Source organism: Canis aureus, chromosome 7 (assembly GCF_053574225.1).
Source record: "Canis aureus isolate CA01 chromosome 7, VMU_Caureus_v.1.0, whole genome shotgun sequence".
Lineage (NCBI taxonomy): Eukaryota > Metazoa > Chordata > Mammalia > Carnivora > Canidae > Canis > Canis aureus.
In genome coordinates, this window is record NC_135617.1 from 26,075,482 (window position 1) to 26,089,413 (window position 13,932).

At 37.2% G+C, this 13,932-nt stretch overlaps 1 protein-coding gene across 4 annotated transcripts in view; it reads right to left on the reverse strand.

Moving 5' to 3' along the window:
• The window catches only part of HTR1E (5-hydroxytryptamine receptor 1E), a 94,950-nt gene that overhangs the window by 22,022 nt on the left and 58,996 nt on the right, over nt 1–13,932 (reverse strand). For 2 of the 4 annotated variants that reach the window (XM_077903154.1, XM_077903156.1), the window contains exons 3-4: nt 6,096–6,230; nt 5,817–5,957 (exon numbers count right to left, since the gene is read on the reverse strand). The exons of the other annotated variants lie outside the window; for them this stretch is intronic. The gene's annotated coding sequence lies outside the window, so the exon portion shown is untranslated. The remainder of the gene's footprint in view (nt 1–5,816; nt 5,958–6,095; nt 6,231–13,932) is intronic. 4 annotated transcript variants of the gene reach the window in all.

Sequence of the window (13,932 nt, forward strand, 5' to 3'; positions counted from 1 at the left end):
TATTGCAACTGTTGGAGATAGGAGGCAAATAAACAAATAAAAAACTATATGTTCCACAAGTTTATATTCTTGTTCCTAGCATAATTTACCTAAAATGAAATATTATTTATGCCTCCTTTAAAGACAGACTTAAAAGCACATTTTATATAATTCCCAGGACACTGTTACTTATAGGAAATGTTTTAAATACATACATACATGTAAACCTTAAGGGTTTATTGAGTTATCAATTTAGTTCATCAGATTAACCTATCAGTATTATTTGCATATTTATTATATAATCTTTAGGGTGTTTATTGAGTTATTTATTTCATCAGTTTAACCTATCAGCATTATTTGCATATTTATTTTACAATCTCCCATTAGGAGAAAAGTACATGATTGTTTTCAGCATAGATTTTACTACTGATATTTTTGACTTCATACTTTTAAATAAGAGCTTTATATTTTCCTCAAGATCTTTCAGTCACTAAAACCTCCTTATTCTAGAACTTGAGGTATATACATATCTTGGAAGAATATCTTTAAAGTATGACTGTAAGAACCTAGTAATAAGAATGTGTATGTTCCTAAATTAGCAGCTCTTAAGTCAACATGTTGTAGAAATTAATTATGTCTTAGGAAGTAATTTTTTTTTTTTTTTTGCTAAATTCAATCGAAAAAAAGAGTTACATGTTAAATTAGATGTGAAAAATCGTTCTCTGTGTTACAAATTGTAAATGACTCAAGTCCAGAAAAGATGAAAGGGAAAAATATTCTATTTATTCAATAGTTTAAGATAATCAAACCTGGCTTATTTAAAGGAAACAAAAGATAAATTTGCATCATTTCTTCGACATATTAAAGATGTTTCTGAATTTGCAATGTAGCCTGCCGTCCTTAACTAAGCTTCTCTTTTGCATGGCCTCTTTCTTTCTTTTTCTACTTTCTCTAATCAGATAACATAGACTTCACACTGGGAGGTTTAGGGTGTGAAAACTTCATGGTAAGTAGAATATAATTAAATTATGTGATCTGATAATGAATCAGTAATATGCTATATTCCATAAAGATTTGACTGGCTTTTATTCAAATTACCCAGTTTCAGGCTATTATTTTTAGAACTTTCATATTTCATAATCTTTCTTTATTTCATTTATTTCCCCAGGAGAGAAAGCTCAGGATCTTTTAAATTCTGCATAGTTAGATTTCAGACTGGTCTTTAGCACCTTAAAAATCCTTTGTCTGGAAGAGAAACAGATAATTAAACTGAAGACACAAATTAGGTCCACCAGTCTGAAAAGGTGTAGAGCATTCTTTTAAAGATTTTTTTTATTTTTTAATTTTTATTTATTTATGTGCTGCTCATCCCAGACCTCTCTCCAGGGCTGACCCATCCCTGGGTCCTCCTTCCCTCAGTCCTTTCCTCACTTCTTTACAGGTATGTCTCCTGAAAGCACCTGCAACAAACATTATGCACACAATTTCTTCATCTCAGAATGTTTTCAGGAGATCTAGTCTCAGACAGAAGTGGAGTGGTCTAGAGCAGTGCCTCCAAACTTTCTTTATTTCTCAAAGACTAGTAAAGGTCAAGATTTTTTTTCTTTTTTTTAAAGATTTTATTTATTTATTCATGAGAGACACACACACACAGAGGGGCGGAGACATAGGCAGAGGGAGAAGCAAGCTCCATGCAGGGAGCCCGGATGTGGGACTTGATCCCAGGACTCCAGGATCATGCCCTGAGCCAAAGGCAGACGTTTAACCACTGAGCCACCCAGGCATCCTGAGAATTTTCTAAAGCACAATTAGAAGGCATATGTGTTCTAAAAGGAATTGGAGTGGGGACAATTGGGTAATTACGGAGGAAAGAAAGAGGAGGTAGATACTTATGAAAAAATGTGGTCTATAATTAATAAGAGAAGAAAGAGAGAGGGCTTTATAATGCTTAGAGACATGCTACATTCATGTGTCAATTGCCCTTGTTACAGAGTTTGAGAACACTGACATTTGAGGCCAAGCCTACTTGGTTCTCATTCCTGAGGGATTGGTGGATGTTGCTAGAGGGACATGTGGAGGTGCTCAGCATGCAGAGGCATGCTACTATTTTATCACTCTGGCAAGTCCCTTCACCAGCTTCTCTTCTATTTCCATAAATGGAATTGAGGCACAGAGTCTCTGATGTCACTTCCAGCTTTAAAATTCTATGGTTCTCATGCATGTCCCTAATTTCATGTCTAATAGGAACCATCAGTATTGCTGCTTCTTGATTGCTTTAGTTTGAAAGGGCCTTTTTCAAACTGACATAGAGAATGCTAAATATGCTATTTTAAATTAAAATTAGATAAAGACACTAGCAGATTACATTAAAATACAGCAAATCCTCAATGACTTTTTGAGTCTAACAATTATGGCTTCCCATGAACCTTAACATTTCCCTGAATTGCAAAAATTATGTTTACCATTTCACAGGTAAATATTTACATGCTTAAGTAATGACTCCACAAAGCTATGAGAAATCAAGAGGATAATTTATGCTCTAGAGTAGATATGTACTTTGTAATTCAGCTCTATTGAAAAACTCTCCTTAATATCTTTAATATTTTCTTCAATGTTCTAGAACAAAGGAAAGGGCTATTTGTCCCCTGTGAAGACTGAAGTATTCCATGCAAGCTGTAAGATGGGGCTTGCCAGAGTCCTATAGCTGGTTAATGAAAAGACTGATCATAGTCAGTGCCTCCAGACCTAAAGCCCAGAACACTTTTCATTGCATCACACAACCTATTCAGTCAGTTCCTGAAAAGACACAGACACGATGAGCTGATGGTGGCATTTGAGATCATTTGTATACATGGATTTTCCATTGATTGGCTCAGTAAACTATACGTACACACCTACACACACTCCACACACAATTTATGTTCATAACAACTTAAAAGAGAAATATGATTCCAATGTGAAAGAGTATAGGTTGGACATGGAATCAAAGCAAATTGTCTTAAGTTTACATAGACACTTCATTCTTTGACAGTGATAAAGTAGTGCCAGGTTTATGGAATTAGAAGAGTATTTTTGCCTGAGGGAAAAAGGGTTGGATTTACTGTTAGAAAGTTAATGATTATGAGATACGTATTTGTTTTAGTCAAACATTGTCAACATGAAGGATAATGACTAAAAACTAACATTAAAAAAATGGAAAGAATTCTAAAATATACAGCTTAGCCCAAAATGTATGCCAAAGCTGTTGCAGAACCAAATGTCTCCATCTTTTAATGAGTCTTCCTTCTGTGGTTGTTCAGGCAGTGTCAGTGTTGGGTGGTATCTGTTGGTTCTGTCAGATTCCTTTTCCATCCTTGACCCTATTTGGGACCTCATGGTCTGGCCTCTTCAGACAAGATAATCCAGCTCCTCTTTGCTCAGTTTTTGTGTAGATTTGGTCAATGAGAGGCTTTGGTAAGGAGGTTGGAGGATGGGGAGAGACTGAAAATAGTGTTTATTTTCCTAGCCTCTTTCCTGTTGGGCTGCTGTTTGGGAGTTTCTGCATCCCTCACCTAAGGTCATAGTTCCTGTCAGGTGAGCTTGTCTCACTAGTTTAGCTTCTGAGAAAACCCCCTCCCCTTTCCTGTTCCAGATTAGGAGTGCTAATAGCTTTTACTGTTGCCAGTCCTAGACTCCTTCACCAGCACTGCGGCTTCCCTTAATCTTGTCCACTTTTGGGGTAAATATAGATGTTCTCTGATTTATGATGGTTTGGGTTTATGATTTTTCAACTTTATGATGGTGCAAAAGTGATACTTAGTAATGAGGAACTGTACTTTCATGTTTGAATTTTAATCTTTTCTGGATTAGTGGCATGTGGTCCAGTCCTCTCTCCTGATGCTAGGCAGCAGCAGTGGCAGCCATAGCTCCCAGCCAGTCATGCAATCATGAGGGGAACAACTGATACACTTACAACCATTCTGTTTTTCACTTTCAATACAGCATTCAATCAATTACATGATATATTCAACACTTTATTATAAAATAGGCTTTGTGTTAGATGATCTTCCCCAACTGTAGGCTAACGTGTATTCTGAACCTGTTTAATGGAGGCTAAGCTAGGCTCTGATGTTGGGTAGGCTAGGTATATTAAGTGCATCTTTGACTTAGGATATTTTCCAATTTAGGATGAGTTTATCTGGATGTAACCCCATTGTGAGTCAAGGAGCAATCTGTATTCCATTTGTTTAAATATCTTCAATTACCCTTTTTGATTGTGTCTTACTTTCCTGCCAGGACTTTGACTGACAGATAAACATCTAATTTGTACATGCAATACAATATACTGTCATTAAGTATCTTAAAGGATCCAATGGCTTCCTATGTATTTGTTGTGTTTCCCACAACAAACTGTAACAGATTCAAATACATACAGAACTACTTGCCATATCCAGCAGGCATTTTTCTTATATCTTTCCTCCCTTATACTTACCATGACAAAACTTTAAAAATATGTCTTATTTTATTCTTTCTGTCTCCTTTCCCTTTTCATGGTAATTTCTCTGACCACCTACAGTTGTTACTCAGTTTACAGCAATAATTTTAACTTTTTGAGTCATGACTCCTTTGTGAATTACATGAAAATAGAATTTTTCTCCCTAGAACAGTATATAAAACACATATATAACAAATTTGAATATGATTTTTTTTTTGTTTTTTTGAATATGATTTATTTTACTAAGCTGGAAATTGATTTTTTAAAAGATTTTATTTATTTATTTGAGAGAGGAGGGAGAGCATGAGCAGGGAGGGGAGAAACAAAGGCTGTCCCTGCTGAGCAGGCAGCCTGACATGGGGCTCAATACCAAGACCTATGAGATCATGACCTGAGCCGAAGCCAGCTGCTTAACCAACTGAGCCACCCAGGCACCCTAAACTAGAAATTGGTTCTGTGATTGGCAAAGATCACATAAGCTCTAATAGGGATTTTCTGAAGATAATTGAAATAAGTCTAATTTCTACCAACCCCTGCCCCAAAAACTCCCAAAGTAAATATTAACTCTGAGCAAATTAAGATATCTGATGGTAAACTTGAAAAAGAAGTTGTCATAGCAACGTGAAAGTTATCTTGGGTCCTAAGTTGATTTTGACATTTTAATTTTGATGGCAGCCAGTGCTTAAAAACTGTGACTCGAAGGTAGGTTGTTGTCAAAGAATATCAGAATTTCCAGGATTCTTTTGGGTTGAATTTATATAGCATAATTTTCATTGTCCTCAAATCAGTAAGTTTACCTTTCCCAAACTGGCATTATTGATTTCCTCTATGCCAGAAAAGAGAGGACCATGAGTCCATATTTAAGTTTTATTTTATTTTTTAAAAGATTTTATTTATTTATTCATTACACACACACACACACACACACACGTGCGCGCAGGGGAACAGACACAGGCAGAGGGATAAGCAGGCTCCACGCAGGGAGCCCGACATGGGACTCGATCCGGGGTCTCTAGGATCAGGCCTTGGGCTGAAAGGCAGCACTAAACCGCTGAGCCACCGGGCTGCCCCATATTTAAGTTTTAAAGTTGTCTAAATAGAAGGAATCTGTGCGAAAAGTCTCCAGTGCTTCCAATTATTTTCAGATTTCTTTCTGCAGGGAAACTGAGACAGCCTTATAACTCTTGACTCTAACATATAAAAAGCACTTTCCCCAGTACCACAAGGTTGGCATAGATATCTGCCTGCAATTCTGGCTTTCATATTGGAGCTTAGACTTGGTTTGATCAACTAGGATGCTTTTGGCTGCAAAAAAATCCCAATTCAAGGAAAAATTACATAGTAAAAAAGTTTAATATCTTACATAACAGAAAGTCCAGAAGTAGAATTAGTTCTGGTCAGGTTGATTGACTCAGTAATCAAGAATCCATATTCTTCTTGTATTTCTGCTCTGTCATCCTCAGTGTGACAGTGTTGAATTTAGACCTCGTGTGGCTATAAAATCCTTACCAAAAAAAAAAAAAAAATTCCTTACCAGCACTATCTGATGCAACATACATTCTTATTCACATCCTAAACAAGAGGAAACCCTTTCACCCAAATATAATTGGACCAGTGTAGACCATGTGACTTCTCTACTTACAACAGGAGCCAAACCAATGTCATATGTTGACTACTTTCAATGAAGCAGGAACAACTTGACAGTGAGGTCTGTTATCCCTCAGTCACTGGGTTGGAGTGGGAGGGAGGGCAGAGCTAGCCAAACAAAATCAGGACTCTATTAGGAAGAAAGAAGGAGAAATGGGTTTTGGGAAGGTAACTAATGTTCTTGATTGATCTTTCCAGTAGTTTTATAATGGCACCTGTAGGAAGTATATAGAAAGATTTACCTCAGCTAAAAATACCTGTCAATTAACATAAACCATGAATTAACTCTATTGAGTTACTCTGAGAATGGGTATTCCTTTCCTCTAAAAGTTTTGCCTTAAGTTATATTGTGTTTCAAGAATACTTTTTAGAAATCCAGCAATCATATATGTAATAGAGAAAAACTTTATATTCCTTTATATTAATAGGTTTTGACAAGAACCACAACACTAGACAAGACATCTTTCTGATGGTTAGTAGGGAATTAAATCTGAAGCGTTGACATAATTATTTACAGGACATGTAATTTCTTCCTTTATCAAAGCAGGAAAATCAGATGGGATGCCAAGCATTGCAGGTGTTCCACTTATACATATATTATCCATATTTTTCCTTATTGAAGTTTTGACTGAGAACCTTCTCACCATTTGCAGATGTTGATACTTTTATAGTTTTATTTTTTTTTAAAGATTTATTTATTTATTCATGAGAGACACAGACACAGGCAGAGGGAGAAGCAGGCTCCATGAAGGGAGCCCGACATGGGACTCGATCCCAGGACTCCAGGATCACGCCCTGAGCTGAAGGCAGGGGTTAAACCATTGAGCCACCCAGGGATCCCCACTTTTATAGTTTTCAAAAGTGACTCTCAAAGTAGGAATAATTTAAAAGTGTCATGAAGCAAATATATAGATAAAATCCAGAAGTTGGTTGTACTAAACTTCTGGATGTCAGTTTCATTCAGTTGTGTATTAGGGAAGTGTATGAACCAACTGTTTCTCAATGACATGTCAGCAATCTTGGAGTAGATTGGTGTTTTCATTTGATAGTGACACTCTTTTGGGGCTGATTACAGAGTTAGAGCCCTTTGCCATGGGATTTGGTGGGCAAATCAGACTCTCCTGACTGGCATCCTGCCACTCCCTTTTCCCATGTCTCCCATTTAGCCTCTCTCTTGGTTTCCTCATTCTGTCTCTCTTCTTCCTACTTTCCTTGTTCCCACCTTTTCATTTTCTTGTTTTCTCATCTTTCTCCCTCCTTCTGTCTTCCTTAATATCTTTCTTGTATCCCTTTTGTTTTTGCCATTATTCTTGTTATATCAGAAGAATCTTTCTAGCAACAGAGTGCAATAGGCAGTGCTTTTCATTAAAAATACAATAATTTTATTCTCTTTTGCCAGTTTTTGATCTTCAAAGGAATGAGTGACAGTGAAGGAGTATGAGTGTGTGGGCACATGTGTGTGATATTTAATAACGAAAAACTGATACACTTTCTCTTTTAAACAATGATTACATTGATGACTGGCCTTGTGGGTATAAAAGGAGGAATTCCTATTCCTTGAGTGCATTTCACATATTCTAATAAGTCAGAGTTTGGCCAAGGAATTTGAGGTATTAGAACGTCCTTAGACTAAAAGTTCTACCAGTGTCTCTTTTCCTTTAACTTAAAAATTTTATTATTTGTAAACAGAGTAAAGAGGATGCCCATGTATGGGGCAGCCTGGTGGAGTGAGAGGTACAGACATAGGATGGCCTGGAATGGGTATCGGAGCCCAAACAGGGTAAAAGTTGGCATTCACATGGGGGCCAGTGGCCCAGCATGAGGATGTCAGAGATAGAACAGGTCGAAAAGGGTTTACAGTGAAGAGAGTATGTAGAGTAACTTGGCATGGGATTTCGTGACTGAACAGGTCGGGAGAACATCCGCGTGTGGTTGTGGTCTGAGTGAAGTAAGGAGTACTTCTATGTGAGGGAGATAGTAGTTTCTAAGAGAGAGACTGGTTACATATAAGGCAAGTGTTTAAATAAGTAATTATATTAAAGTTTATGGAAGCCTGGTTCCTTACCTTTGGAAAAATGAATTGCAAATATGGAAAAGGAGAAGCTATAATAAAAGTGAAGTTAGAAGGTTAAATTATATTCTGAAAACCTTGAGTTTTAACATAGACCGATGTCTTAATAACTATAGATGTAAATGTGTGTAGATTTGTATGTATGTGCACATACAAGTATTCCAAGATTCCTAATCTCTGTCCACTGTGTGGTCCTGGGAGCATTGATACTCCAAAAGCAGTAAGAACTCCTATGGCTGAGACTTTGGCTTCTAAATACTATTGTTAAAAGAGCCAGAAGTCCTTGTAGAAATGGATGATTCTAGGCCTGAGGCAAGGCAAGTACAAATAAGCTTGAAACATCTTATACCACAAAACAAGGAAATGCTCAAAGAATGATGAGGATGAGTCAAAGGACACAAGAACCACTTTGAACAGTCTCCCACTGGTCCATTCTGTATCAGTGTGAGCTTCAAATAAATAGTGATAATATTGGATTATAGTTCATCAAATAAAAATAACAGTGAGTTCATACTGATAAAAATACATGAATGAATAAAAGTCTCAAAGTACATCACCACAGAATATTATTAATTACAAAGGGAAAAGAGTAACGTCAGAGTTGAGAAGACCGGCAGAAATCATCATAATCAAGTGACCAATGTAAACATAACCAATAAGAGAACAAATTGCAGTCATGTACTACTTAATAGGAAAATAGCATAACTTCTGTGTATTTTTATTAAAGATACATAACCTAGCTCAAGTCATGAGGAAACACTAGACAAACCCAAGCTGGTGCATGTTCTACTGGACCATAGTTTTCTAGTCTCAAGGTTATAAGAATTAAGACTGAAATGCTGTTCCAGAGTGAATGAGATTAAAGAGACATGGTAATCAAGCTTAACACTTGCTTCCAAACAGGATCTTTTTATTGTAAAGAACATTACTTGAGTGAGGATTATAGTATTAATGTTTCAATATCAATTTTCCTATTTTGATGGTTGTACTGTGGTTATATAAAGAATGTTTTCTTTTTTTTTTGGTAGGAAATATATACTAAAGTACTCAGGGGTGATGAACATTATCAGTTTGGCAACTTACTCTCAAATGGTTTAAGAAAAGTTCTTTATACTATAACTGCATTTTTTTCTGTAGGTTGGATTGTTTCAAAATGAAAATCATACGTATGTATAAAAAAGGCAAGGAATGAGAAAGGAGATGAAATAATTTTTGGTTATGGGCACAAGGATTTTATGGAGAAGGCATTTGAGTGGAAACTTGAAGGATGGGAGGGTCTGGCTGAGCAAAAATGAAGGGAAGATCATCCTAGTCAGAGGATGCATGTGGGCTGTGTGGGCTAATAGAATCTTTTGTTCTCTCTCTCTCTCTCTCTCACACACACACACACACACACAGACACATACACACTGCCTGGGTTTAGATTTATCATTTCTTGTGCAGACTAGTGCAGCAGTCCCCTAACAGATCTTCCTGCCTCCAGACAAGGATCCTAGAACCTACTGTGAGTGTTAAGCCAAGGATTTAGGATGAGAGGGTGGTTGGTTGCATAGGAGAGACTTGAGAGAGAAACACAATATTTTTCTCCAGGAAAGTAAATCCTTTAACTGAACACCAAGGAAGAATGCAACCTTGCTAGAGAATTTATACATCATAGATGAAGCTATGAAGTGTAACAATGACAACTATTTGGCTAATGAGAAACAGCAGCTATAAAATAAACTTTAGTCTTCCAGACTCTTTAAAAAGCATTTAAAAAATATATCTTATTTATTTATCCATGAGAGACACACACAGAAAGAAAGGCAGAGATACAGGCAGGGGGAGAAGCAGGCTCCAATGCAGGGAACGCAATGAGGGATTTGATTGCGGGTCTCCAGGATCATGCCCTGGGCTGAAGGCAGCGCTAAACCGCTGAGCCACCGGGGCTGCCCTAGAAAGCATTTTCTAAAGAGGGTTGTTTACCTAATCTATCTGCCCTGGGAACCAGTTTTAGTTATTGAAATAAAACTCTTATAAAAGCTATAAGCTATATGAATGCATTACAAAAATTTGTGATGGTAAAAGTTGAAAATAAATAGTAAAAATTATCCATCATCCCACAATTTTAATAATCACTGGCAAATTTTCTTCTTCTTTTTAAAGATTTAATTAATTAATTAATTAATTTAAAGTGTAAGCAGGCAGAGAGGTGGAGGGAGAGGGAGAGAGAGAATCCCAAGCCGACTCCACACCAAGCATGGAACCTGATGTGGGGCTTGATCCCATGATCCCTGAGATCATGACCTGAGCTGAACTCAAGAGTCAGACACTTAAACAATTGAGCCACCCAGGTGCTCCTCACTAGCGAATTTTCTTTTGTATTGCCCCATCCAGCTCCTGCCCCCTCCCATAGATATATGGGGTGATTCTCTGCCTTTGTGTGTGTGCGTTTCATTTCACTTAAAGATAATTATTTTGTAGTCATCTTGCCAAGTCATGAAGTAGTCTTTGAAACATGATTTCTGAAATTATAGATATGTTATTATTGCTAGAAATTTAGATTTTTCCCCTTATAATAAATAGTGCTGCAACGACTTTTTTTTGTGTTAATTATTTTCTTTTTTTAAATTTTTATTTATTTATGATAGTCACACAGAGAGAGAGGCAGAGACATAGGCAGAGGGAGAAGCAGGCTCCATGCACCAGGAGCCCGATGTGGGATTCGATCCTGGGTCTCCAGGATCACGCCCTGGGCCAAAGGCAGGCGCTAAACCGCTGCGCCACCCAGGGATCCCTGTGTTAATTATTTTCTTAAGACAGCTCCTCAATGTGTAATTGAGTCAAATGCTAAATATTTCAGGGATTTTTATACAAATGGGAAACCTGGCCTCAGAAACAATATGTCAATGTCCACAACCACCAACCATTATGAGGGTACCAGAGTCTTGTAAAAGTGGTTTACTTTATCTGGTTTAGGTAGATTTTTTTCTCAGAATGCTCAAAGTATTCATATACTCTCCTTGGCCTTTAAACCCTGCATAGCTAAAAATATGAAGCATGGAAAAACGCATAAAGAATTTTTAATATATTTCACTAATAGAATTTAAACAACATTAACTTATGAATAGAATGAATAATGCTTTAGCTATCACTTGAGCTCTTTTAAGAAGATGGTAATTGAAACATGAAATTATTCAAGTGGTATAAAATTTTACAGTTAATGAAATTCCTATTAACTAAAGTAGGTAAGACTTTTAAAAATTATTACAAAATAAATATTAAAGTGCTACATTAAAAATCGTAAGGATGCAGTAGAACAAAACATTTCATATACTCAGTTGACACCCCTCTGCTTTGTGTATTATCTGCTTTGAGGATTATATGAAGTAACATTTTAAAACATTTTTAAATGGCTCTGTTTCTGTCCAGTACAATGATTATGGTCTTTATCACCCAGTTAACATATGCTCAGACAATCCAAACTCATTTTGGTGCCACTGTAGGCAAAATGCAATTAGGAAGGAAAATTTACTACTGTGAACTCATCATAGAACAAGGTCCCCAAACACATATAAGTGACTTTTGATTATCTACTACTTTGCATTCTCTCATCAGCAGAGACAATTGGAAGCTGAATAAAAACATAATTTTATTTGTAGAACTCAGAGTAATCTCTTATACTCATGATGTCTTCCTTTCAGAGTTTAGAGAGTTCTATGTGATTTTTATAATCTATAAAGATTCTGAAGAACATTGAGCCTATATAAGGAAAAGGGTGAAATAATCAGTTCTAAGAATAGGGATTTGATATGTGTAGTTATTATTATCATAGTATGCATATGTTCCAATAAACCTTTATTTAGAAAACCAGGCAGGGGCAAGATTTGGCTCATGGACTGTAATTTGCCAAATGCTGACCTTGAGGATACTCAGATGAGCTGGCTGCCCAAGGAGACTATGGTCCAGTCTGCTCCTCTGTGAGATGGAAACCACTGTTAGGACCTGGTGCTATGCTGACAGTCGTACATGTGGGCCCAATGGAAAACTGTATTTGGGAGTTTCTGACCGAGTAGTGGGTGCAGAAGCTGGAATGTGAGGGCTGTGCTGGAATAAGTTGAGTCTTTCTCATAAGAAGCACCAACTGTGAGCATAGCATCACATATTGAGAAGTTGAATCACTATGTTGTACACCTGAAACTAATGAAACACTGTGTCTACTATACTCAAATAAAAAAATTAGAAGAAAAAAAGAAGCACCAGTCGCCTAATTAAGATTAGGTCCAGGGCAGCCCTGGTGGCCCAGCAGTTTGGCATCGTTTTCGGCCCAGGGCGTGATCCTGGAGACCTGGGGTCAAGTCCCACGTCAGCCTCCCTGCATGGAGCCTGCTTCTCCCTCTCCCTGTATCTCTGCCTCTTTCTATCTCTCTCTGTCTCTGTCTCTCATGAATAAATAAATAAAATCTTAAAAAAAAGATTAGGCCCAATTTCCCCCCTTTCCCCTCCTTCACACACACACACAGACACACAGACACACAGACACACAGACACACACACACACACACACACACGGAGAGACATTTAGTTACCAGGACTAAGAGCTACAAACACTGGGGAGTGAAGGTGAATGTCCCCAACAGAGGTGAAAGCATTAAGAAACTAGACTGCTAGATATTAAAGTACAGAATCCTGCAGAGATACACAAGGACAATGTCTGACACAGTCTCAGCCGGGTTAGAAAGAGACCTGGGGAAATAATGTGTAAGCTGAAATCTGAAAGTAGAGTTAAGGGGAACATTGGGCTAGACAGGTAAGCAGAAGACAGATGAGACAGGTTAAAGCATTTGTTTTGGAATCTTCTCTACTTTTTCCTCATATTTTTATCTTAACTTTTCTTTGTTTCTATTTGCTATCTATTTTTTTAAAGATTTATTTATTTATTTATTTGAGAGAGAGAGCATGCACATGCATACAGGCATGAGCAGGAGGAAGGGGCAGAGAGAGAGAGGGAGGGGTAGAGGGAAAGGATCCCAAGCCCCCACACTTCGCTCCATCTCACCACCGAGATCGTGACCTGAGATCATGACCTGAGGTAAAACCAAGAGTGAGATGCTTGACCAACTGAGCCACCCAGGCCCCCCCCCCCCCCCCCGCCATTTGCTATCTTAATTCCAGCTAGGTATTTTGGCTGTTTTCTGCATACTCCTTTTTATGTATTCCTTGCCCCACACATCTATTTGGGTTCAGTAGGTCATATTTAACACCAACTGTGGTGAATTGACTCAGAGGAATTTCTAGATCCCTAAACTAAATAATAGTCTTAACATAGCACTAGTGTCTATAAAAGCATTTAATATCTGATGGTAGTGGCATTTCAAATTATGGGGGAAAGGTGATTATTCATTAATGAAGTTTGGACCATTTAGTAGCCATCAAGAAAAAACCCCAAGTTAGATCCCTGTCTCATATTAAATAAATTCCAAACGGATTAGTAATTTACCTATAAAATCATCATACTGGATGAAAAAGAAGGAGCTTCTTTTTAAAATAATCTTGTATTAACAAATACTTTTACAAAGATTAAGTAAACCCAAATTGATTAATTCATTAATTTATTAAAACTAGACAATTGTGTAAGGCAAAAAATGTCATTAAAAAAGTCAAAAGACAAATGACATGCTAGGAAAAATATATGCAATTCAGATTATGTACTAAAGACTAACAACCAAACCAAACCAAACCAAACCACAAAACAAACCTGAGAGTATATAAACAGAGTGCA